The 24,730-nt window shown below is 39.8% G+C and overlaps 1 protein-coding gene across 1 annotated transcript in view; it reads left to right on the forward strand.

Moving 5' to 3' along the window:
• The window catches only part of GABA-B-R2 (gamma-aminobutyric acid type B receptor subunit 2), a 480,524-nt gene that overhangs the window by 139,124 nt on the left and 316,670 nt on the right, over positions 1-24,730 (forward strand). The window lies entirely within an intron of this gene.

A 24,730-nucleotide genomic window follows, 5' to 3' on the forward strand; every position in this document is an offset into this window, starting at 1 on the left:
CCGAAAGTTATCTCCGTTATGTGAATAGATATATAAAATGTATTATATCTTTTACCTACACATCCCTACTATTTTTATACATATTCACCAAAAATAATTAAGCACCCGCCGTATCTCTGAATTAGTTTTCAAATTACTGCAGCATAAATTACTGCCGCTAGAGATCGCAGCCAACCGATGACGGCAACTTTGAAGTTCATCGTTGAGACGAGCACAAAGCATGTAGTAGCCTAATTTTTCAGTCGTGTTTCCATGCAACAAAGTCGTAGAAATTCGTGTAAAACTCTCTTTACACTACAGATATCGTAAAACGCGAGTTTGCACGAACGTTTCGTCTATTTTCAGGTACATATCAATATTCACCACAGGACAGCGGCCCCTACTGTCTTCATCAAGGACATTAACGTTCACTCGTTAACAAACGATAATAGTGAGGCACAACTCTTGCCACTCATCATATTTGGTCTGTACAGAGCACCAATTTCCCGATGAATGTCAGTAGCTTTGAAGTTATTTAACAGTAAATATCTTATATAGAACGAAACTTCACATAACGGGGGGCATTACGATTCCATTGTTCACTTTGACCCGCAATTGTAAATAAACAGCAACAACGGTGCGATCTTCCAGCCACAATAGCTCAAAGCGCGCTGACATGTATTGTGTGCGTCAGTACAGCGACCATTCGGCTCCGTCCGCTAACATACTTATACGCTACACGAAAACGGAGGTTAAAATCCAGACAGCTCTGGTGTGTGTGTGTGTGTATACCAATTCCCCGCCCACTTTCATTCCTACCTCCAGTTCCTCCCACGCCTCTTTAATCATTTCCTCTGCATACAGGTTGAACAGCAACGGTGATAATGGGAAACCCTGCCTTACATTTCTTACTAACACTGCCCAACCGGACTCACCGTCCCCCACCCGCACCTGAACAGTCTGAGACATGTACAGGTTGCGGATTAGCCTCCTTTCCCTCCAATCTATTCCTTTTTTCTGCAGAATACTCATTAGTTTTTCCCAATTCACTCTATCAAACGCTTTTTCGAAATCTACGAAAAAGGCAAATTCCTGCTGGTTGTATTCTATATTCCACTCGATTAATTATCTCATTACTGCAATGGCATCACGCGTACCTCTCCCCTTCCTAAACCCATACTGGTCATACCCTAAGTAATCATTTGCCCTAATCTCTATCCTTTTGTTTATGATCCTGAGAACAACTTTAGCTTCGTGGGATATCAAACTAATTGTCCTATAGTCCTCACATGACGTGGCCTTTACCTTTTTCGGAATAGGAACTAAAACTGATCTTACAAAGTCTTCCGGCCAGATTCCTTCCTCGTATATACTACGAATCAGCCCATATAGCCTCTTTCTCCCACGTTTTCCTAAACATTTCAATAGTTCCCTGGGAATGTTATCCACCCCCACGGCCTTATTTAGTTTCATCTCCCTTAATGCCCTTTCTATCTCTTCGTCTTGTATAGTATGCCTGGACATAAGCTGTCTTCTCTACGTCATATTCTTTTTCAATGTCTAACTTTGTTGGTCGAAGTTCTTTACTTTACAGATCTTCTATATACTCCTTCCATCTCTCTTGGATCTTTCCTTCGTCAACTATTATCATACCCGCCTTATCTCTAATTGTTAGCATAGATCTCCCTTTCTTACTTCCCGATAAAGATTTAACTTTGCTGTACAGCGCACCAATTTCACCCTTCCTCTGCAAACTTTCCATATCCTCGCACTGCGTCTTCCACCATGCTTCTTTTGCTATATTTGTTACCCGCCTCAATTTATTGTTTATATGCAGGTATATATATATATATATATATATATATATATATATATATATATATATATTTATTTATTTATTTATTTATTTATTTATTTATTTATTTATTTATTCTCATTCACAAAGAAATAGATACAAGGAAAAGGGATAGGAACACATATAATGGACGATCACAGTAGAGGCAAAAGGGCTTCCGAATTCCTAAACATTAGGGCTTCCGAATTTAAATTGGGATCATAATCCCTGGACATGGCCAGCCAAATAAATGCAGGCGGCTATATTTTCTGATCACATCAACTACTTGTAGACCAGGGGAAATAGGGATCAAAAGTTAATTCCTCGCCTGCCATTGGTCGAGCGACGCAACACGCAAGGTGTGGAGCCTCGTATGAAACCAGCTTTACCCTCAACAATTTAAAAATACCCGACCTAGGCATTATTCCCTCTCGTGCTGACGCGTAATCTGAAGCTGTCTTGCACATTCGTACATCCACTAGCCCCTGGTTACGCGTCCGGATGAGTTTTGCGCTGAGTGGGATTACGACGCTTTTACCTCTTCCCCCCTTCGTTTTAAAAATAGACCTTCAATATCCGTGAATCGCATCCCTCATACACGAATAATGAGTGCAATGCGAGATACGGAACTCCGGCCTAGCCGTGGACACTCTCCGGGAACGAGGAAATATCCAATATCCGAAGTCACGCGCGCTAATCCCCTGCCAGCCAGCTTCGCTCCCCAGTTACCGATGGCCTGCCGTTACTGTTTTCCTCCCCCGAATGATCCAGATGTCGAGAATGTCTCCTGCTAATGAGGGGTCCCCATTACCCCCCACCCGGAGCGAAAGCAAAGCCCATGGGCCTCCTTTTTTACCCGATTTGACCGCGCGTCTCCACGATGGGACCGCAGGCGTCCTCCGGACATCCGTCCCTGGATCACCTCCGGGCGCTTTGGTTTCCCCCTCTTCCTCCTTCCCTCATCCCCCTTCCTTCTCTCTCCTTCAGCTGCCATTCTTGCGCGGGAAATCTCAGGGCAAGCATTGCGAGTGACTCTCTTGCTCCAGCGGGAGTGGGGGCGGGTGCTTACTATTGTTGTACAAGGCACCCTTGCTGGAGTTTCGATTCATTTCTACTCCCAATTACTCATGCCCTGTGCCTCGGGGTCATCTCCAGCAAGAGCTGCTACCACTGTGTGCTACTGCGGATCTGGTATTTCGCCTCCCCTTCCACTCCCCCTGCACCCGTATCTATATCATACGTGCAGCTCGAGTTTCAATGCTAAGCCTTCTGTTTCTTCTCTCTTGAATCCAACAGATATTCCCTACGGTTATGACCAAATAATAGCAGTTTTCCAAGAGATGAAAATTTATCATCGACCAGGTTTCGATGTACGCATGCTACATTATCCCTTCACCCTACGGCTAACTAATTCATTGATTTTGAATAATTATCACCTGCCAGTTCCTTTGGAAAATAATCCCAGATATACGCTCAAAATTGTTATGACTGCATAGAGACGATCCATCTGCTCGCTGTAGTCGATATGGATTATTGCAGCTATATTTAATGCGGGGCTCTAGTGAGTGACGTTGCGTTTATTCCAGGGTCGGGGCGGAGGCGCGAGAGAAAATACCCGAGTGTAATTCAATGGCCAAGACGTACGTTGCTCAGTCTTACTATCAAATTATATATATATTTTTTTAAACGAAATCGTTTTTTTTTGCGAGTTGCCATAAGTGTAAACAGAGGAAGAAGAGAGAAAAAACAGTTCAATTTTGGACTTTCGTGATGAAATCGAAAATGGATCGGCAGATGACTTTTAAGTATTTTAAGATTTATAATGATTGGGTGTATGGCCATACTTTGTTCCGCAGGAAAAACATAGTGTTTACCTGGGAATAATGGATCATTAAGATAGCTTCTGCAGGTGCTAGGCTATAATTCATTTTTTATCATCCATTTGGCCATGTATGACGATCTAGTGGAGGATTCTAGAAATCTCACCAAACTTTTTTCCGGGTTAACTCAAGGAATCTAGGCCTATACAAATGCATTAATTACGTAAAGATTCCCGTTCCTCATTGGCTTATACTTTCGTTGGGACAAAATTGAGATAATATGATTAATATCACCCTAAATCCCACTTGTTATCATCTAGGTTACGTTGTCCTACGTTATATCGAGCCGCTAAATATGCCATTTGTCTCGTCCATTATAAAATTTACATCCACATGATATCTTTCCATCCAGATCTATGGTTTTGGGCTAGGAATTCATTCAAAACCAGGCATGAACTACCCACATTATGTGCAACGAAAATCCTTGGAACTGACACAAAAGCTATTTAATCCCAGCCGTAACAGTGTGCAGGCAAACATCTTTTTGAAATAAAGAATAATTTTTATCGATGTCCTACGCATAAGGATAAAATATAAATCATCTGAGGCTGACAACTGGTCTACATGGTTTAACTTAAATGCAATTGCTCAGGTCCCCTATCATTTCTAATTGGAACAGAATTCTTTCATTATTTCATCACTTTAAATTATGTCGAAAAAAATTCCCAGTCTACCACGTGCATTTCTCAGATTTTAATTTTAAAACTTTCATTGGTATTAAGATAAGGTTCAAATTTACATTTTTTTAATCATCAGACAATGTTTTAATAAATTTTTGTTGGGCATATGAAATATATTTAAACTTTTTGTGAGAGACTCTTAAATAAGTCTTTATTATGGCATTTATAGCATCAAAGTTATTTTTCTTACATGGCTTACTCTTATTCGCCCTCAGTTTAATTCATATATAAAATACACCTCGTAAGGAGTCCATTTACTTTTCAGCGCTAATTTTTACATTTCTTAAAAAGTATATACTAATATTATTTATATTTTTTTCATTAAAACATTGTAGTTTCTTATTAAACTGCTACTGTTTTAATAATTCCATTTATATAGACCGTGTTTTCTGGGCTAGAGATCTTGACAAAAAATTAAATATAGCATTTAATTAAAATCCGGCTTTTCGTTTCGTTTTGGTCAATATTGTCTATTACCACGCATCGAGAGACGGGAGGCAAAGTATTTCATGGTAATCGTATTGCCTAAGTATTATCCTTAAACTATAAGGTTTGTTTTAAGAGTATCAGGAAAAATTCTCCTCCACAAATCCTTTCCAGTGCATCCCTTGAACGTCGACACACTTTTTCCAGCGGCTTTTCCACGATTCGAAGGTTCCCTGGAAGGCGGATTCTAAAAGGTTCCTAAGGAAACGCGTTTAAGCTTCTTTGATGGTACTTAGGGTCCCATGGTGGTGCCCTTTGAGGAAGGATTTCACTTTTGGGAGTAGGAAATAGTCTGCTGGGGTCAAGTGGGGACTTAAATGGGGTTGGGGAATCGTTGCGATGCCGTTGATCGGGAGGATCACGGGATGGTGGAGATCTTTGCAAGCAGATACTGGACTCTGCTCTTCGTCGTCTGTCAAGACCTTCGGACGAGTACGGATAGCGTTTAGCGCGGATCTTTCGCATCGCCATATATTCTGCAATAATGGGGTGCACTGTCATCTTTTCAATGCCACTAGAATCTGCGATCATGCGTACACTTAACCGAAAGTCTGAATTCAGCTCTTCACGCACACACACACTGCACATTGTCGTCGGTTCATGAAATCGACGGCTTTCCAATGCGGTTCTCGTCCTCTACGCTCTCTCGGCCATATTTGAAGAGCTTGTTTCACTTAAAAGCCGCAGTTAGTGACATGCTTTCATCCTTGATTACTTGACAAATTATGGTAACGACTCGGTACCCGATTTCCTAATTTCAACACCAAAATTGATAGTATACCGCTATTCAATCGTTCATTGCATTTTGCGCTTGTACCGAGTCGCTCGACAGGGGTCCACAAGAAACCAGATCTAATCTGAATAAACGCTCGCAGACGATTGGCGCGGCCAGATATCCCCCACCGAGTCTCCGTGGTGTGGGCGCGCTGCGACCAGGCACGCCAGGAGAAGATTGTTTTCATACTTTCTATAAAATCATGTATGTATATTAGTGGGGAGAGTAAAACGTCTTTAGAAATATCCTCATATGATTGTAAGTTAAACATAGAAAAGATTACTTTATATGCGATCACTTACGTGAGCCTTCCAGTCCAGTATGTAATGCTTTTTATCTCATGTAAGAATTCTAAAGTTATTGTAAATATTCTTTCACGAATTCCTTTCTATTCATAATTTAGAAATTTATTTTTCAACGAAATATCGCGGCAGCCTCATTTTTGCATGACACATTTTACAAACAATAAATGGTAATCCTTTATTAAAAAGCCTCTTCTCCATAAATGTATGGTGACTTAGTGTCGCTGGGATAGTGGAAATCAAACTTCCTAATAATTAAGGTGAATATTACTTTTTAAGGGAAATGGTATGTAATTGAATTAAGTTATATATGTTCTTAGCCGGTGGGCTCTCTCCGTTTCCTTTCAGTTATAAAAAAATTGTCATACTTCATTTCTTTTAAACGCCACATATATATATATATATATATATATATATATATATATATATATATATATATATATATATATATATATATATATATATATATATACTACCTTGATCAAAAATTTCCCGGAATTTATTCAGAAAATTAAAAATACAAGTTTATTCATCTAAATCTATATTGTCCCCTTCAAAGTAATCCCCATCGACTGCAACACACTTATGCCAGCGCTTGATCCAATCCTCGAAACATTTTTTATATTCGGTTTTCGGTATGTCCATCAGTGCTTCCTGCGTTTTTCCATTACTTCCTCTCGGCTGCTAAAACGCGTTCCCCGTAATGGTTTTTTAACTCGATTGAACAGAAAGAAGTCACAGGGAGCCAAATCAGGTGAATTCGGTGCCTGTTGGATGGTATTTGTTGCATTTTTCGTCAAAAAATTACGAATAATGATAGCACTGTGCGACGGTGCGTTATCATGGTGCAAAATCCACGAGTTTTCTGCCCACATTTCTGGTCTCTTTCGGCGAATTGCTTCACGCAAACGTCTCATAACGCCCAAATAATACTCTTTGTTTACTGTATGGCCTTCTGGCAAAAATTCATGATGCACTACACCGTTGTAATCCATGAAAACCGTCAGCATTGCCTTCTTTTTTGACTGAAAACGACGTGGTTTTTTTGGTCTCGGCTCATTTGGTGAACGCCATTCACTTGCCTGATGTCTGGATTGCGTGTCGTACTCATAAACCCACGTCTCGTCTCCAGTAATGATCCTTTTGATGAATGTGGGATCGGATTCAGCCTCGCAAATCATGTCTTTTGCGACGTCAACACGGTCTCTTTTTTGCATGAAATTGAGGTCTTTTGGCACCAACTTTGCTGCTACACGACGGAAACCCAAATCATTAACCACAATGTCTTGGGCGGATCCATAGGCAATGTTCAAGTCCTCCGCTTTTTCTCTGATGGTTAATTTGCGGTTATTGACCAACATTTCTTTTACTTTATCAATTTTTTCACCGACTTTCGATGTCGATGGTCTGCCACTGCGTTCATCATCTTCGATTGACTCACGACCACTTCTGAACCGCTCGTGCCACTGGTAAACGACCGTTTTTTTTAGAGAATCGTTGCCGAAACACTTTTCCAACATTTCCAACGTCCGTGCGCCACTAAGTCCGTTTTTTACGCAAAATTTAATACAAGTTCGTTGTTGCAAATTTAAATCCATTTCTGCAATTGTAAAAAATCGCCAACACACACACAGATAGATGTACTCTTGGCTACGTAACTTTTGCAAATGTCAAGTTATGACACTAAGATTTAAAGGGAATATCAACAACAGATGTACCAATTTAACAAAAAAAACAGAACTCAAATCGGAACGATGGGAGCGCCACACGGTGGTTATTCCGGGAACTTTTTGATCAAGGTAGTATATATATATATATATAAGTGTAAACTGCGTAATTATCGTTATTTTTTCCTGTGGGGAAGGTGCTTGATTGGGCTCAGTGATATGCATAAATGGTTTTCTGCTACTTTTATCACCACATACTGAAAATTATAAGTTTCCGACAAGCTCTCTTAGCATTTTTTTAAATACTTGAGTTTCCAGCGCCTAAGTACCCTGGTTTAAATGTCCAAACATACTTTAAATAAAAATCCACGTGTTTAATTGATTTCAATGGGGTAAATCTATATTGCCAAGAAAAAACGCATTGTCACACATAAAAGAAAATAGGAAGAATATTTTTGAAAATTATTTTATAAAAAATAAGTAAAGCAAATAAAATAATTATTTGTCAACAAAAATCTCAACTATGGAAAATATGTTCATAATTTCCAAAATACTTTGAGAAACTCTTCTTAATATATAGTTTAATGTCAATTTACCTGGGTTAGTCGAAAAGTAACCTATAAAGCAAACTGGATCGGCTATTAAATAAATACAAAGATAAATAAATACAAAAATACTTTGAGAAACTCTTCTTAATATATAGTTTAATGTCAATTTACCTGGGTTAGTCGAAAAATAACCTATAAAGCAAACTGGATCGGCTATTAAATAAATACAAAGCTGTTCTCTATGTTCAGAAAGGGGAATAATTCAGCTAAAAATGTTTTACCGGACAGATATTCTGTATAACTCCGATTTGGTTGAAATTTCTTTGATTAAAAATCTCAACAAAATCAGCGATAATCTCAATTTTATTTACATTGCATGATATTATCCTCTGATTGAGATTAAATGCAGCTTTTAATTATGAATATGTCGACATTAATGTCATGTTGTCATTTGTAAGTAGCTAGGAAGTCTTTTTTGGTCAAGAAAGATAAATAAAATGTTAATATTATCATCAACAATCAATCATGTTTATTAAATCATTAAACCATGCCATCAAAACAGTAGATTTTCAAAACAAAAATTTTATTAAAACCAATGATTTCATCTCATTAATTTTACTAGTACAATTAATTGTGAAGGTTTATTTAGCAAACATTACCTATGGAATAAGTTATGAAGCAAATTGTTTAACCCACTGCAATGGATTTTCTCTTCCTCTGGGTTGTAAAACTCAAATTTATATTTATATATTTACAGAGTCTGACTTACGAATTTTGGGTGTCAACCACTCACAGAACCCGTAAAATTATACCTATATTATAAAAAGTAAGAAAATAGGAAGTCTCTACCTCAGGCCCAAAGAATATTGCTCGAGAAGGAGAATTTTAGGAATAATTGAGGGAAAATATCGGATAGGAAGGTGTGCCTTACGCATTCCTTTTTTTCGGAAAAAATGTTTCTTCGTCGTAAGTCATCGAAGAGATCCCATTACTCTTTGTCTCACCTTTCCGGAACTACGTCACTGTTGATGGGAATCGATCTTTAGCCGTGACCGTAAATGGATTGCTTACTTTTTTCTCCTAGGATATGCCATGGCGATTTTTTTTACATTTCGGTCACTGAGGGAATAGTGCGAATGCTCGCAATGTTGACGGGCTCCTCGGATGAGCGGTGATCAAGGGATGATATTCTTCTCCGCGTCGACACGTCTCCGGAGTGGAGTATTGGAGCGGAGGAGGAGAGGGGAGAGAAAGTGAGACGGCTGCGTCCGGAACCCCAGACATCTGGGATCTTTGATTCATTATTTCGAAACCCTCCGCAAAACGAGTATGGCTAACTTCTCCGTGCATCACCAAAATTAAAGGAAACGTTGGCATAAAAAATTGTATCATGAAAAGTAACGTCGAATATATAATTTTCGTTATGGATGCATTCCTCTATAACTGTTTCCTAGAAAAAAGTTCATTGATGTCTGAATGGCTTAGGCAACCTTTGGCTATCCGTGGATAATGTATTTCATGATATGTATAAATGAATGTTAACACGAAAAACATCCTGTTTACTTATTTATAATCTCACGTGAACGGAGACCAGGAATGACATGTGTCAGGCCAACGCAAACCAACTCATTTAAGACAAAATATAAAACAAAGAAGGCCAACAATTGAAAATCCAAGATGGAGAGTCTGAAAAACTGCTGGCCGTGACACATGGCTTTAACCACTACTAAAGTTCTCCTAATCTACTAACTTTAACAATAACCGGCGAAACTTAGGAGTACCTACCTATCCTCCGTCATAAACGGCCTCTAGAAAATAAAAAATGGCGTGCTTCAGGAACGGCTTTTTCTATCAACTGGGTATTTGTAATATTTTTCTAAAAAGGAAGCTTTAAATGTGGGCAAAGCCATGCGTCGCGGCCAGCAGTGTATAAGGTTTGCCATTTTATATTTTCAGTTGAGGGCCTTCTTTGTTAATACCCTCTTTGAGAGTTATTCCGTATCGTATTACTCTCTATCTATTTAGCCTTTTGTTGATTTCTTTTCAGTTATTCCCCACGATTTTTATTTCAATTCCGGAAACAAACCCCTGTTGTGCACGTCCATCCCGACTGTCTCCCCTTTTCTAAACGTCCACGTTCTCTACTTACTACTTCCTTGCCCCCCACCCTCATCTGCCCTGCAAATTCTCTGCACCTGCTCTCAACATACCATTGAGTCCATGGCTCTTATTTCTCTCCAGTCCGCTATCTTTATGTCCCGTGTCACGACCAATATCTGAAGGGCTGAGAGCTCCCAGGGATCTAGTTTTCAAATGGGCGACGTTGATTCGTAGTTCAAATTCTAATTATTGACGGTGCGTTCCGATGAATGTGTTTTCTACGCAGCAGAGGTCGCCACCCTCCTCCAGGCACCCTAAATGATACATGTACTTGGCATTAAATCCACCAACAAAGTAATGATAGCGTTTTTTGATTCCACGCTATACTCGAATCATTGAAATTTTGCGCTAGTCTGTATATTAAGAAATAATGGAAATGTTGATACAAATTAAAAGATGGAGTTCTAGTTCTACAAACAGCTAATCATGTAACTACGAGGTCTGTTTAAAAAGTATTGTTAATTTTGAACTTTCGCGGGTTACGTGTATTTGATTTTCGATTTTTTTGTGGCGTATTGCCTCTCACTTATACTGAAAAGTTCGGCCATTTTGAATGTTAGGTTAATTATTTACAGCTATGCTGTAAATAATTAACCTTGTTGCTTGGACGTGTGTTGGCTTGTCTTCGAATTTTGCCTGTTCCAAAAAATGGATCAAAGAATCTGTATCAAATTATGTGTGAAAAACGAAATGTAGTGCGGAGACACATTCCGAATGTTGACTATGGCATATGAAGAAGATATCTTGGAACGAAGTAACTTTTATTGGTGGTACTTAATGTTCTCAGAGGGCTGAGAAGATGTGAACGACGAAGAACGTGTCGGACGCCCGAGCACCTCAACAAAAGACGTAAACGTTGATGAAGTGAAGAAAATAGTATTGGCCAATCGTCGAATCACCGTCAGATAAGCTGCTAAGTCCCTAAACATATCCATTGGCTCATACCTTTCGATTTTTGCCAATGATTCGGGCATGACACGGGTCGCTGCGAAATTCGTACCAAAATTGCTCAATTTAAAAAATAATTCCAAAAACAGCAACACATTAATATTGCTAATGAGGTCCGCGACGACTCAAATTTGCTCCAGAGGTAGATAACTGGTGATTTATCATGGATTTATGGTTATGACGTGGAAACTAGAGCTGAATCATCCCAATGGAAGCTGCAGAAACGAGCCAAGACCGAAGAAAGTGCGACAAGTTCGGTCGAATGTGAAAGTTTTGCTTACAATTTTCATCGATTGCAGGGGCGTGGTGATCGATGAGTCCTTGCCACAAGGTAGAACGGTAAATAAGAAATATTAACTGCCAGTTATGTGCAATTTGCGCAAAGCAATCCGCCACAAACGGCCGGATTTGTGGAAGAACAAAAATCGGCTTTTGCACCATTACAACGCCCCTCATTAAAATTACTCACACATCGTTACTTGAATTACATAGAATTTTTGACCAAAAAAACACACTAATGATGCCATAGCCACCGTATTCCCCAGATCTGGTCCCCAGTGACTTTTCCTGTTCCCGAAACTGAAGAGGCCCATAAAAGGACCACGCTACGCTACGATTGACGAGATAAGACTGCACCGATGCAGGATCTGAACAAGATCACAAAAAATGATTTTTTTAAGTGCTTCGAAGATTGGAAAAAAACGTTGTCACATGTGTATAATATCTAACGGGGATTACTTTGGATGGGATAAAATAGATATTTTTGAATAAATAAATAATTTTTGAAAAAACACAAAAGTCGCGATACTTGTTCAACAGACCTCTTAAGATTAAGCACAGTTAAACTTTTGAGGTAAATTAATTAAAAATAGCAATTTTCCACAAAAATAAAATTTAATACGACCGGTTTCAATGTTACTACATGATCATCAGGTGAGGTGTAGTAACATTGAAACCGGTCGCATTAAATTTTATTTTTGTGGAAAATTGATATTTTTAATTAATCATGATATTCCACCATATCACGCCTGAAACGTCTCTTTTTATTTTGAGGTAAAGACCTGAGCAGAGGTCATTGATGGTAAAATTTGTGGGACTAATTAAGGGCCTATGAAAGCATAGAAGAAAGAGTTTTTATGGACTAATTCGTTGCAATTAATAGGGAGTAATTTGACCGGAAGATTTCGTCAAGTCAATGTTAGTTCCTATTCCAAAAATGGAAAGTCAGTTATCAATGAGGACTAGATAACCTATGCTAGGTAGTATGCTTTCGCGCGTAACTAAAGTAGTTCTTAGGATTAATAAAAGAATGGAAAGGGGAAGTAATCATTACTTATGGGATGGTCAGTCCAATTGTGTTCAGGAATCACAGAGGCACGAGCGATACCAAAGCAGCTATAAAGTCATGAAAGGCGAGGATCATAGAACACGCACAATCAGGATGTATGTTTATGTTTGACGATCGTTCGGGCTAAGTTGGGTAGAATAAGTAAAAGAATTGCAGAAAATATTAGTTGATCGGAGGCATAGGAGACTTAGGCGTAACCTGCATATGTCTCAGACTGCTTTGGTGCAAATGGAGGGCGGAGAGTCCGGATGGGCAGTATTATGAAGAAGTGTAAGGCAGGGTTTTCCATTATCAACAGTGTTGTACAATGAATATGTGGAGGAAATCATTTAAAATGCATGGGAAGAACTGGATATGGAAATAAAAGCACAATTACCTTCTCCTGCGGAAAATGTTCTTACTTTCCGCAGGTCTCCTGGGCCCTCAAAAATTTCGGAACACTTGTTTCCCTTATTGCATGTCTGCCTAGGTTTGTTTGGCCAAGGCAATCTCCATCCCTGTGCATTAAAAACATTTAATGTACATATCGGAACAAAGTTAAACATTGCAAACACATCAGGTATATTTGTAGGTGCATGTGTATGTTAGTTGGTAGTTTGTGTGTTTTCATGTGTGTGGGTTATTAGGGTTTTTGCATGAATGTATACCATATTTTGTTTGTTAACTGGATAAATTTGTGGCTTTTGCATTCAGTTTTTTTCTTAATAACGGGTGGTGTCCTAACACCTCCCGCCACACGCCCTTGCGGCGGCTTGCGGGGTACTAAGTAGATATAGATGTGTAGAAGATGGCAAAAAAAAGCAAGAGAAGAACTGGAGGTAAGAATGAAACTCGATGAGGAATTTATAAAAAATGCTTGTTTTGAGGATAATAAGGCTTCAGTTTGCCAGTCAGCTAAGAAATTACGAAATTATTATTATCAATATTCTACAGGTTAAGGTTTATATTGAATGGGCAGAGACTATACAACGGTACAACGATATCTTTCCTTACCACTCCTAAATAAGGGGACAGTGAATATGGATGAGGATTAATTGGATTAGCAATGCAATTGTGATGATTTTGATAATGGAGTGAAGGTCAGTCAGGTGATGAAGGGGTCGGAATGGGATTGGCGTGTTGGGGGGGAGGGAGGCAAGAAGTAAGTATGCGAAACATAAGAGTGTTTTATTATTGTGTCGCTTGATAGATTTTACTTTGTTAAATAAATGAACCGCCGTTCAGTATATCTCCATTTAAAACGTTATAATAACATAAAAATTTACAACCCCTTTATACTAGGTACATATTCAGGGCCTCACTTTTTCAATAATATATATTTATTGCGTAGCATTGCGATGCCGACAAAGGTGTGCCTTGCCATAAAAATAGTAATATTTTATTTCAATAATTTTCCATAATATGGAAACTTATTATCGAACATTATTGAAATAAAATATTACTATTTTTATGGCAAGGCACACCTTTGTCAGCATCGCAATGCTACGCAATAATGAATATTTTAAAAAATGAGTCACTGAATATGTAATTGGTATAAATTGCATTGAAAACCTAAATTATTGGAGTCATGTTTAGTACAACGCGATGAAATTTCTCGGCGGCTTGTCACCTTGATCCGATGCCACAGTCATCGGGCGGGCGGACGGCGGACGGTATCGGTGGGGGTGAAGGGAAGGGGGAGGGGACGATAAAAGGAGGAAAATGGGACGGGGGCCCGTTAAACCGCCTCGACGTGCGAGGCGTTGATCGGGTGTGGCCGAGGGATGGCAGTACCGTCTTATTGGGAGGAGGAGGCCCGAACGGCGAGAGGAGATGACAGATGAAGAAAGGGATGCGAGGGAGCGGGCAGTTAGAGGAGGGGAGATGAAAGGGGCGTGGGGCCAGAGCCGCCGTGGAAGCCGGCTTCATTAAAACGGCGTGGGGGAGGAGGAGGCCCTTTTCCCTCCCTGGGGCTACGTGAGGAAGTGGAGGCATAAAATGGGGAAGGAGAGGCAATAAAGAGGGGATAAGGTGCGGACTTCATTCCCCGGGCGGATTCGGCGATAGGGGAGGGACTGAAAGGACGAGAGGGGGGGTATCTCGTGTGATGGCCCATCAATGCCTTTAGTGCGGTCGATCGCCCCTGAGATGACGGAGAAGAGCCGCAGGGCGAGGGTGTGGCCCCACGGCGGGCCCGGCTTTGTCGCGAAGGGGTCCCACTGCCCCAGCCGCTGTCGTCGTGGCTCCCCGCGACCCCCTTCCCCCGCCCCTACATGGTGCGAAAAGCGGGAGAGAGTGATGTTTGCACCGCGTGGGCAAGCATGAAGCACTTGCAAAAGGACGACTTCTTTCAATTCGATCGATGTGGTCCTAAAACCCAAGTACACATCGTTTATTATTTTTCAATATTTTATTATAAAATAGTACCCTACAAACCCCCGCCAGGGTATGATTACACACCATACTTTTCACGCGAAATGTTTTCCCACCCTGGCGTGGTAGGACAACGTCATTCTGATCTCTTATCTTTCGTAGAAAAAATGGCATGTAAGTCTATCTGTTCTACACCTACTCTCTCTAATTTTAATTATATGATCTCTCATACCGCAGTGATTTGAGGTAATAATAGATTATTAGCATTATCGTTCCTTGCAATTAATGTTAAAGGTTTAAATCTGTAATTTTACCTTTGCTCTATTGTCAGCACCGTCGCTAAAGACACATCCTTTCAATTTATTCAAGAGATATAATATGTAATTTAACGTTCGCTCCATGAGTGATTCCCAGCCTAGCTGCTTTAATATTTTGGATACACTACTAAGTTTATCATAGCAAATTTTTATAAATCTAGCGCATAACAACGTTTTACTAATAGAACTCCTCTGCGCTGCCCGCGATCTAATTCGGTTATAAATCCAACTTCATGAGGATCCCATATACTAGAAGCATACTCTAAATGAGGCCTAGCAAGCAAAATACAACATTACTCTTTCAAATTTTCACCACATTTCCCCAATATTCTTCCAATAAATCCTAATACCTTCCTACGCTGTCCAAATATTCCAAGTATGTATATCAATCACCAAGGAGAGGTCGTGAGTGAGGGCAACGTATAAGTATTTCATCGAGTCTACACTTTCTATTTCGGTGTTACTTTTGCGTTCAGGAGGGAATGATTCTTTTTACAAAAATTCATCATGGCGCACTTTTTAAAGCTTGGTTGAACTAGATAATATCGCAAGTGAAGTATTTTTTGGGCGATAGGTTAAGGTTTTAGATGTAAAGTTGTTGTGTGATCTGTGACTTTTATAAAGCATCTCCCGTCCTCCCTTCGCGTCATCGGGGATTATACCACAGTCACTCCAATGGCCCGCCACGTTTATGTGCTAAGATTTTTCCACGCATTTCACGAATTTTTCCTGAATTTGATTTTTCAAATCCTCAACATCTACCCCAAATGATGAGACGAAATACTTATCTTTAAAAAAGTTCAGAATGCTATTCTAGCACAAAACCCCGGTGGTGGCGGGGTAACTTCCTCGCCTGCCAATCCAGAGGTCGCGGATTCGATTACCGCCTTGGTGGTTCTTCCTCCACCTAGGGCTTGGGCGTATCTAATAGTTATATTGGTATTTTTTGTTTAATGTCCGATGTAAAGGCTGAAGTGCTGTTTTCGGACAAATGCAAAATAAATAATTCAAAAATAAATTATTAATCAAATGTGTGTTGGATAATACAGTTTTTACTGCTGTCCTTCACGAAAGGGTGATTAGGAGGATCTCTTGATGCGTGTATCTATTAATCCAAGATGTAAGCATGCAGCCAGTTTTCTTCATTAACCGCCCTCCCGTGCGGCATGCAAGCTCTGCAAGGGGTGACTGACAGCCAAGTAAAGTGACCGCGGCGGACGTGGCGTCGAATGCTCTTCCTGCGCTCGTCAAAATCTTCCCATAGTTTAGAGCCATCTAAATCAGTGTTTTTGGCCTTTTTTCTCAAAAGCCACCGACTGAACTTGTCAAATAACCATCGTAACGTGTGACTCCTATAAGCCTGTACCCAGTGGCGTTTACCCTGGCTAGCTTACTTTGATAGAGATAAACTCATCAATTACGGGCACATATATTTAACATTGGTTTCATTAAAACTATTAAAACAATTATTTTTAGTAAAGTTATGATATTTCTCTATAGTAGGAAGACACTAGTCACAACCAGCACGGATTTAGGGAGAGCATTTATTGCGAAACCAGAGGTCTTGGGGCCCTTTTATTCACTATATCCTTAGATTGAAAGAAAATAACACACAAGTCCATTTGGTATTTTTGGATTTTAGGCAAACCTTTGATAAACCTCCGCACATTTAACTTGCACAAAATTAATTCATGTGGTATCAATGAGAAATTAATAAATTTGATGGAAGACTTCTTGTCAGATTGCAATCAATAAGTAGTCATCGATGGGTTGTGCCCATCGGAGTTAGATGTAATCTGCGGGGTACCAAGAGAATTGTAATAGGGACGCTACGAACCTTATTATGCATTAATGGCTCAAGGTCATACACCAGTAGAAACCTTAGATTATTTGCTGACGGCACGGTGTTATCGAGGGAGATAAGGACCCCAGAAGATTGCAGCCTAATCTCTAGAGATTTAGACTTCTTATCAGTTCGGTGCAACGAGTTTATGTACTCAGCATAAGCGGAATCGCAGTTTTGAAATTTTGGAGCAAAATAAGTGATGAGCAAAGCATATCATATGATATAGAGAGTTTTGTGCTTACTACGGCAGATCAAGTTAAATATTTAGGGGTGGTCCTAACGCCACGCCTTTCATGAGGAGCAAATATCAGGAGAATATGTGGATCACCTTAATTTAACCCAGTTTCATGAAACGGGTGGTGGGGCAATGTATTGAGAAAGTTAAAAAGAGTGTTATTTTGCTCTATCTACTACACCTCATTTGGAATATGCCGCAAGTATTTGGGATCCTTGGGAGAAAGAGTCAATAAGTTATTGGATAGAGTTCAGAGAAAATCCGCCAGATTCGTCAAAAATTGTCATGATAACAATACTTACAAGTCTAGAAGAGGAATGAGGTTGGGAGCTGCTTGAGATGCGAAGAGAAGAAGCGAGACTTTTAGCAAGTGAATAACAAACGAATTTAACTATTACTCAAAGGGAATCATAATGACATCACACTGTATTGTTAGGTTAGGCCGCAAAAATAAGATATGGGAGATTTCAACACAGATAGATACGAATATACTGTACGTACTTATTGTGGACAATCAATTATCACGATTGTGAGCAATCAAAGTCGTAAAAGAAATAGTAAATACACCATAATAACGAGAAAGGACAATATTAAAGGTTTCGTAGACATCTGGGGTATTTTCTAGGTGTATGTGCTTGTATATGTTTGTGACAAGTATATTTATATCCATGTGGAAGTTAAAATGGGTTTGGCATGAATACATACGTCTATGTGGGTGTGAATTGTCATGTATTTGTTTTTTTTGTACGCGGTTTTATTCTATTTTAGGGATGGTGTACTAATACCCCCCACCAAACGCCCTTGCCTCTGCTTATGGCATATTGCTTGTAGATGTAATATTGCTTACGGCATACAATGTTTATTTTGCCTTTCGACCTTCAAATAATACCCCATATGCTTTATCTTAACCATCTATGTGACGAATTGAAATTGAGTTACGTACTCACCCTTCGGAGCCTCCTAAAAATAAAGATATAAAACTATAACCCGCATAATTAACTTTGTTTCAAAATTTCATAAACTATAGTACATCAGAGGGTTTTAGTGCTTGGAAGTGCAAATACCCTTCCTCCTATTGAAAATGGGAAGCTACAGTGGGGGATGAAAATGCGAAGTTTTAAATGGATGCGAAGCAATAATTATATGAGCACAGGAATAACGCCTAATCAACCGTTGAAAGAGCAGTGATATATTTATGTTGGGCGACAACATTATAAAGAAACAAAAAAAACTGTAAGGGCTTTAACGAAGAACTATGCTTTAAATTCGGAGTAGTCATTTTGTTATTAAAGTTACACAGAATAGAAAATCATATTACAATAATCTTCCTCCAATTGTTGATACATTTTCCTCGCCGCGTTTCTATGATAACATTTTCAACCCTCTTCGAGTCAAAATCAATCACATTGTCCAAAGGTTACACAAATTCGTGCTTTTTCTCGCGGAAATTACTGACGACGTAATTTTTCATTCCCTTGTGCCTGTATATAAGCCAGAGCATTGGACGTAGTATAAAAAAACTACTTTCTTCGCATGGGGAATCAAATAGTTTTACAGAGTATCACTGAACAGAGCGCTTTAGGGATGAATAGCATTGTATATAGATCTGAAAGAAGATTGGTGCAATCTGAAAGGTAATATTTTGATACTATTGACTGTTATCGTACAAATCTTCTTAGCCATTGCGCTTGCCCATCTCGTCTTCAAAATACAACACATTCAAAACCATTTTTCGAAGGGATTTTATATCTCTGATTTTCTTCTCTAATGGTTTTTTCATGGATTGACTCATTATTTTAAAGTAATGAAGTTCATTATTTCATCAAATTTAAATTGGTTGCGTTAAAAATATCTTAACGTGCATACAAATTACAGTGATCACTTCGTTGCAAACGAACGTCTCTCCGTTGTTATCATCGTCAGCGTTGCCGGGGTAACTTTCAATGACCAATTTCATTTCTGTATCGCAATCACCCTCGTTCCACATTATATGTCCGCCCAAATTTGCAAACCGAACATCAGGTGATGAATCGTATTCATCAGTGCGCCAATTTCGTGCCTCCAAATGACCGATCCATCTTAATCCATCGCCGAATGTATTATGGTGACTTTGTCACCTCCAGTCCCTCGCCGCTGCCGCCCCCCCCCCTTCCACGCTTCCTTTTCCCCATTCCACCCCCCCCCCCCCCGCGGGACCAAGCGGGTCCTTCAAGGTGGCGGATGATCCCCCACCCCCGTGGTGAGACCACACTCCGCGAAGACTGCATTACTTTTTCCTCCAGTCGAACACTCCGTTTCGTGGCCCCCGTTCCACACAGCGTGCATGTCGACGAGAGTAAGGTGATTTATGAGTTCGTTCTTTCCTGCGCGGTCCCTTTAAAGTAAAGGCTCTTGAAGGCAGGACGAAAAGCACTGGGTTTTGCGGTGATGTGGTTTTTCAGATGACCACGACCTTGTGCAGTACTGGATAAGGGGTGATGTTCCTGGCTTCACCTGGTTAAAAAATACCATCGTGAGGAATGGGAGGAAACCAGCATTACAATTCCACATTTACCCTCCATAAACGACTACACCTTTACCGAGAAATTCTCCATTCTCATTTTATGAATGGCACATTTGACATTTCTTAGTATATGCTATATCCCTTTCCTCATTGGGTAATCCTGTTTCGGGAACATTCGCAAACTCCCCTTATTTAGTAGATTACTTATATTGTAGCAACAGCATTCGTATCATTAAGAATATCTTGGCTATTTTCCGCTCGATAGCTGACAGGAGATCCAAAGCTTACGTAACAAGAAGAAAGGAGAAACGCAAATCTGAATCTGCATGAAACCCTGCAAGCCTTTGCCACGGTCTGTTGCAGTGGCTAACTTCATACCTAGGCTTGCTTATTAGAATTTGAAGTTTTTCAATTTTAAGCTATCAATAACAAAGTTAACTGATTTAAATAACGGAAATAATATTTTAAAATACTTGTGGAATTTGATTAAGATATATTTTCGAATACTAGACGAGATAGTAGTGAGTAAAATAATAATTTGAAAGTTAGGTGAAATGATAATGCCGTCGCAGGCCGTTGTACTAATAAAAATATTCTGTAGGTAAATGGACAGTAAAAACCTTTTGATTCATCAGTTGATCTCCCTAATCTAATGTTAGTAATACTTAGGAAATTAAAGGCGTATACTAATGAGATACGCTAAACACATTTAGTTCTCGCTTCCCTCTGAATCATTATTTAGTATGATTCAGAATATTATTTTCCCGCAAATAATAAGGGACCATCAAAATCTGCAAATGTCTGCACCGGATGAAAAAGTGTGAATACTAAGTAGTCCATCGCGCTTTCATCAGTGTCATCCAACCCTGTTTCATAGTTATTCCTTTAATTGGAAGGTGCCTCGATGGTGGGAGGAGCATTTTACAACAAGAAATCGTTTTCCATGTAGCTAATTGATAACATTATTTTCATTTTACATAACTATAGATAACTAACATTAAAGTAACACTTCACGTAGATGTTGCAAGCTTGGCGTGGAATCACCCCCTTACTCGCACCCCAGTGGTTGCTGAGTATAATATAAATATATATTGAAGGTTACCGTATACAACACGTTGCGTGGTCACCGCTGTCAAACGCAAGTTATCCAACCTCCTAATCCGACATCAAACCTCCAGCCTGATTCCGGAGGAAGCCTCCAAGATCAAGTCACGCGAAAGGGCTGGAAGGGAGAGGGAGCAGGGATCTAAAGCGCTGGGTCCCGTCAGTGGGCAGCGCGGATGGGGTGGCTATTTGTGGGACCCCTGGCAACTGCGCCCCGGGGCGTGGGGAAGGATACGTGCCCGCGACAGCGTCAGGCTAGGGTGACTCGTGGTTGCCAGGGCGATGGCATTGACAGGCTCGGCGCGTGGGGCGATTGGTGACCGCCAGAATGGCCTCGGCATGGCTTGATTAAATTCTATTTTAAATTTGATCAGTTATCACGGGATAGTGAGCAAATATATGCATTTGAGAGTAAAGCGAGGGTTGCGTTTCGTCCAATAGACAGCGCTACTCGTGTTTGAGACCCCACCGCCAAGAGTGACCTAGCGTTGTAAACGAAGAGAATAATACAGTTGAAACTCTCCCATTTCACGAAAGTTTGATTTAAAAACCTCATCAAGTGTAGAAATTACAGGTTCATGGTAACAACCAAAGAGTTTAGAAAATATCAGTTAGACTGTACTATGGTCTAGAATTCACATATAAACCACACGTTGAAACAATTGGAATACAATTTAGTACTGATGGCGTACAACGTCCAATTTAAAAAAATCAAACAGGGAAGATGTTTAAAGAAATTTAATTTGAAAAATTAACCAGAACGAGAAGGAAGGAGTATCTGCCGGTTTAAGAAAACATCAGTAAAGATACGGAACTGGGTAATGGAGCATATAAAAAAGGGATAGCGATAGCCGTAGATGCAACTATAGGGAAATGCCAAGATACCCATGGATTAAAGACCTGATGGTTCGAAAAATAGGGGATAAAAGGAAACGAAGAATGTAAAAGTAGGAGTGGGTAGAAGAAAGTACCAAGATTTGAATATTAAACTGAGGCGGTTAACTAGTTTATCAAAAGAAGCGTGGAGGGAGACGCTGTCCGAGAAAATGGAAACTTAACAAAGGAAAATTAAAATGGGTTCACTCTACAGGAAAGTGAAAGCTCTCTCAGGAAGTAAAAAGAGAGAATTCGTAAAAAGCAACAAAGATAAGTCACAAAAATTATTAATGAAACCAAGAAACATTCAACAGGGATTGAAACATGTTTAGATCATTTCAACGGTATTAATATTAGACCTACAAATTTAGTATAGAAAGATTGTATGATGTAGATGAGAATAGGGTAATCCATCGTTGATGGCGGCATTGAAAGGGTATTAAGGGAATTAAAAAAATAAGGCCGTGACTGTAGATAATTTTTTGCCAACGTAATTAAGGTTTGAGCATAACCTGGAAGTAAGAGTTTTTATTGGCTCCTTCATAGCATTCATGGGGGAGTTTATGCGAAAGCTTTCGTCAGATGAGTTCCCTTCCAAAAATACGGAATGCAGCCATATGAAGGTTATAAATCAAGTTTGAAGTTGCAAGCAGCTCTGGTGGTTCTCGGGGCCATCAATGAGGATTGCAAGGGGAAGGCAAACAGCTACTTGGGATATGATCAGTTTGGGTTCAGAGAAAGGGGAGGTACCAGCGATGCCATAGCAGTATGGTCCCTCATAGAGAGGAACAGGGAATAAAATCAGGTTTTAATTGTTTCTTTCTTTGAGTCCATAAGTCTTTCAATAGAGTAAATTGAGTGGATTTAATTAATCTTTTGCAGATAATAGGAGTAGATTGGGGGATTCGGAAATTTATCCGCAACCTGTACATGTCCAAGACTGCGTTGGTGCGAATTGGGAAAGTCTTGATAGGCAAAGTTAGGAAGGGGAGTTTAACAGGGGTGTCCATTATCACATGTACTGCTCAACGAATAAAATGAGGAAATAGTTGAAAAGACAATGGAAGAACTGGACATAGAAACGCAAATCGGTGGGAAATTTAGAAAATCTCTTAGGTTTGTGGATGATCAATCTTCAGTTTGTCAATCAGCCAAATGGTTGCAAGCATTGCTGAACGTATTGAAGAGTCAGTGCGATAAGATCGAGATGAGAATTATTTTAAATTAAACGAAGGCTATACATTTTTTTCAGAAAGAGAATGGATAAACTGAATATTAACATAAGTTTGTTGTCTCCGGCGTAACTTTATAGAATTTACATAACATATTGGCTTGAAATTATTGAATTGACTGAATGTCATCATCCGATGGTAATGACGATCAGTCAAGATCACCTGGCGATGACGTTCAACGTCGTGGAATTACCAAGTCATTAATTTAATTTTATTTCAATGTTAAAATTGAAGTTCAGCATCTAGATAAGATGAAACAGGTTGTCCATCTCCGAAGTTTCTTGACCGAATTGTTCAAAGAGGATATATGACGAAATATTAAGTTAGAGCTTTAACAAGGAAGAGGATATTGATGATAGGGACGCGATGAGTAAGTATGTTAACAAAAGTTCCGTCAAGACATTTATATGTTTTGTTGGGCGCGGAAATATGGAATTTTAAGAAAGATGATGGATGTAAATGAAGGCTGTTTAAATGTGAGTGTGAAGAAGGATGGGAAAGGTAAAATGGGAGGGACTGAAAAGGTTAAATGGTAGAAAGGAAAATAAACGAGTAAATGGTCGCGCTCGCGCATGCGTGCGTGTATATTCAAATGCACATACACGCTTATAAACAATAAAATTATCCAAAACACAGAATGTTGAATGGATTTCCTTTTTTTTGTGGTCACCTCCTACCGCCGTTTGTTATGACTGACCTTCCCGAGCGAGGTCACCAGAGTGGAGTGGGAGGTAGAACTCCCTTCCCCCCATTCTCTTCCCTCCGTCGAATTCCAACTCACCCAATCACATCTCGGCCTCGGTGTTTGCTCCGTTTCCAGGGCTCCGATTCCCTCGAGCAGCAAGCACAGCTAGGACCTCTGCTGTGTGGTAACCACCCCGTGGCGTCTCGTGTGGGCGGGGAAGCCCAGGGATATCGCGACCTCAAACCAAGCAAACCACTCACCCTTACGACGACGTGCGTCTCCCGGGAGGGTGCAACTGCACTGCCGATATCGGGCCAAAGGGTCGCCCCCCTCCATCCCCCAAATACCACCTTTCTCGCCCGCACTCCATTGCAGACGCCCGTGGTTTAATCCTTGCCCTTCTGAAGCGTTGGTCGTCCTAAAGACCACGCAGGGGATATCGTCGTTCCCTGTGGTAGCATCAGAGAAAACCGATGCATTGAGCCACTGCAGGTTGACTCTTGGCCTCTGTGGTGCTGAAGGCAGCCGCAGTTTTTTTCGAAGCCAACCAATGTTATACCCTATTGTTTGGATAGGTGCATGCTGTACGTATTATGCATAAACGGAGAAACACTAAGTAAAGACACTTTAAGGGTTTTAATTAAGATGAATAATGCTAAAGAGTGGCACAAACAGCTAGAACATGAAATTTCACGAAAAAAGCTCAGCTAGTTATGTTTTGTGAGGGATGGGTCTGTCTTTCTATTTTTGAAAATTGAATTTTTGTTAAACCGTTTCCCCAGTGTTTTGTCAAAGATGGCAGTATTGTTTTTCACTGTGAATAATTTCAATGCCGTTCTATATTAAAAAACATTTCTAAGTTTCTCCATACAAGAAAAAAAGGAATTTCTGAGTATTTTCCTCATCATATTATTATGTCTTCCGTATTAGTTCCTCCATCAAGATCTTGTTGCCCTAAATAAATTCTATTTTG

This window comes from Hetaerina americana, unplaced genomic scaffold, assembly GCF_022747635.1.
Source record: "Hetaerina americana unplaced genomic scaffold, ioHetAmer1.1.p SCAF_6, whole genome shotgun sequence".
In the NCBI taxonomy this organism is placed as follows: domain Eukaryota; kingdom Metazoa; phylum Arthropoda; class Insecta; order Odonata; family Calopterygidae; genus Hetaerina; species Hetaerina americana.